Genomic DNA, 3,573 nt, shown 5'->3' with positions numbered 1-3,573 from the left:
CCTCAAATTAATAGACATAAGTAAAAACCTTTTGCTGTTCTCTTGCCCTCTCTAACGATCACTCCATCTTATTCAACAATAACTCTACGCCCTTTTCCTTCTCAAAATCATATTAGCATCAACAATAATAAAAGTAGAAAACAGAATCTAATTTTTTGGCTTTGCAGAAAACTTGGTGTGTTGGTAAGCCTTCATCTGATCAAGCAAGTCTACAGGCAAACATAGACTATGTGCGCGGTTCTCAGGTATTTGATTTCCATAAAGCGCGATTTAGATGGTCTGGTGATTAATCGGTTAATGAGTAGTACATTATTATTATTTTTAGTTCATAATGATTTCTATTTTCTCATGTTACCCCATATTTTCTCATGTTACCCCATATTTTGAATCATCGTCAAGGATGTTAAGGAAGGGTAAAAGGAGTTAGTCAAGGATAAGAAGTCAAAAGGTCAAGATAGTCTGGAGAAGAGGAAGATAGAGGCCGTGACTAGGAAAGGGAAGCCCTCTAAGTTGGGTCCTTCAACTGAAGCACAAGCACGAGCAGCCAATCTAAGAGCTTTCAAAACTGATCTTCAGAAAATGAAAAAAGAAAATGTATAGCTCCTTCCCTTTTTTTTAGCCGATATTACCTATATTGGAAAAAGAAAACATTTGAGAAATGAACGATTTTGAGCTTGGCTAGAATATATTATTCTTTACCTTTAATACGGGAAGCAATGCTACCATTGGACATGTAGAGGTGAACCAAAAGCTTTTGATGTTTGGTGTAAACTTACACCTTTCAATGGATGTAAGGTGTAAGTTTCAGTGAACGGGCACGAAATCTATATTTATATTATAGTACAACTTACATCCATTGAAACCTCTAACCTGCAGGTGCAACCCTGTAGATAGCTGTCATGAATATTGTAAATAATTTTTAATGTAAATGTAAATAATTTTAGCTTTTCTTTAAGTGTTTCCTCATTATGCTGAGTTCCCTTTAGTTTGTTACTCACGAATCAATTTAGAGTTGTGTTTATCGAAAAAAAAAAATACTCACAAATCAACTAAAAGAGAGTGAAAAACTGATGTACTATAAAGTAAAATAATAAGTCTCTTTCCCCCTATTACTTTTGTAGTTTATTAGTTCCACAAAGTGTAAATATGTCGTCAAAGTAGCAACTGTTTCAATGATATTTACAAGCTTCGAGATATTTGAATTCTTAGTTAGTAGTTTACTATATTTACAATGCAAAGGTTTAGCGTTGAAACTTACCTCTCCTGTAGTTAAAGAGCAAGTATCAATTTCTTCTCTCTCCCATAGAAGACAAAATTTAGTCACATATTTTTTGCAATTTATCTCAATCCATCCCTGGAAGGTATGTACTCACAAGTAAGTAATCTTCTCTTATGTGTTTTGTTTTCACCTGAAAGTCCAAACACAATCAAATGTACACTGATTGAGTTATTCTTCATCGAACTCATAATTACAAATCTTTTGTTGCAAGAATTCTTGAAGAAAGTGAAAAGGTCCAAGTATAAAATGTCAAATGCTTTATTACAAATATAATTCGTGTTCTCACCTCTTTTTTTCTAGAAAACAAACAGTTAATTGTGTGAAAGTGTTCAAAAGGGCCTAGAATCACCGGCATACTGCACTGGTAGGTATGCTCCCACCGTTGAGAAAGCAATGCTTCATTGCATGTTGTTTGAGTTAAATACTAATTTGTGTAGTTATTTGATGTTTCATTAAGTACATATTCTATGCAAATCACATGTATTATTATAGGGCATATGATTAATTCGTTGTAGAAACACCTAATTTTTGTAATTTTAGTGTAACCCCAATGCATACCAAAAGTCTACAAAGCTTTTGATACTTGGTTAAGTTAAGGATTTTGGATACTTTCGGAACTTTTATAGACTTAGAGTTACGTTTAATTGTCATTTGGGTTGAATTCTTCACACCAACTTTAATTTCTTTAACTTAATGTGTAAGTACTTTGCTCTTAAGCTTGAAAGTTATCTTTCTAAATATTTTCCTGTGATAATTTTCCTTCACCATTTTCATCTGCTATTTCGATCATTTACATTTATTTTGGTTACAATTTGAAATTGCATACATGTAGATGGCTGTGATTTTGATCCTATGACCTTAAGTATATAGACTTCTTCAGATTGACAAAGATTCATGAAATTCATGCTTTCAGTAGGAGAACTATAAGCAAGGGAAGCAGGCACTAATGGTTGTTTGAAGGTGATTTGCACTAATGTGGAGGTTAGTTCAAACTCAATATAAATATGCTTTGCAAGATGGTAAGTATACTAACATTTTTATAGGGGGTGGATTACCATATAAAGATTTTTGGACAAGGTAAATCTATTTTATTTGTTGAATAACTTTGATAAAAGGACGCCTCACACTGTATAGAGGAACTAACAATCATGATGTAAATTATACAATGTTTTTAGTACATTTTAGTAGCACTAGAGAAACTAATGCCTTCTAAGGGAAGGAACTAAATTGTCTCGAGGCATAAGGGTTATTTAACTGTTCTGGCATTCATCGAGACGGTTAAGTAATTGGGATATTTATATTGTTATGATTTTTAGGTTATGACAGGATTTAAGTTTATGAAATGTTGAAAATACAGAAAAGACTCTGCCAAAATTTTTGTAAGATTATTCTGTCTTTGTTTAGTTTGGGTTTTGCTTAGTTGGTCCGATCACGTCCCGAGTTTCATAATGACTGTAGATGCCATGTGTCTTTGGTAATCAATCATTATGAAATTTGGGGCGTGACATAGTTAATGGCAGATGACATGCACCTTGGTATTGTCTTAATATGGTAAAATATATAAGTAGGAAGCTAGCAGTTACATGATTCATCATGGGTTAGGGGGTAACGAATCAAGCAGTAGCTAGACTTGCTAGCAATGTTTTTTAGTGTGGTTGATGATGCTATTTTGAACTTTGCCCCTCTAATGAATGTATAGTGGAAAAAACTCTCTAGGGTATTTATGATATAAGTTATTGAATGCAGCTGACAAGGTGTTCCTCTCTACCTATATTTTCTTCTACTGCAACTTTGGCTATGTCCACGATTAATAATACAATTAAGATTTGATCGAATTACTCTTAACTCTTAGGAACAATCGTTGTACTCAAATAGGAAACAATCTTTCAGAAACAATATTTAGGAAATGTACTCAGAAAAATCCCTTTGTTTGATTGTTTCAAACATACTAAATGTATAAGCAATTTGGGCTTTCTCCTTCCTCTTTAGTGTTTTGCTTCTATATCCTTCTTCTCTATCGCTCCAAGCCTCTTCAACAGGTGTAGTTATTTCACATATTAAATTAACCAACCAATAATACTATAATTAACTTATAGCTAGGCAATATTAACCATATAATAACCTAACCCAAAGCAGCTGATTGTTTTATTGTTTATCAAATAAACATTACATGGGTAGTATAACTCATTATACTAAGTTAATGTATATGTAACTTTTCAACTTTTGGGATCGAGATTAAATAGCAATTTTAATTGCTATGCAGTTGCGTACAAGTATTTAGTTACTTTGTACTT

General features: G+C 32.8%; 1 long non-coding RNA gene across 1 annotated transcript; it reads left to right on the top strand.

The window, feature by feature from the left end:
• The first annotated feature begins 106 nt into the window (after positions 1-106).
• On the top strand, positions 107-948 carry LOC147492516 (uncharacterized). The gene is made up of 2 exons (XR_015200020.1): positions 107-245; positions 400-948. It is a non-coding gene; the product is annotated as an uncharacterized LOC147492516 (long non-coding RNA).
• Positions 949-3,573: the final 2,625 nt, after the last annotated feature.

Source organism: Coptis chinensis, chromosome 6 (genome assembly GCF_015680905.1).
Source record: "Coptis chinensis isolate HL-2020 chromosome 6, ASM1568090v1, whole genome shotgun sequence".
NCBI lineage: Eukaryota > Viridiplantae > Streptophyta > Magnoliopsida > Ranunculales > Ranunculaceae > Coptis > Coptis chinensis.
The sequence above is the reverse complement of the archived record's forward strand: the minus strand, read 5'-3'. Positions and strand labels throughout refer to the sequence as shown.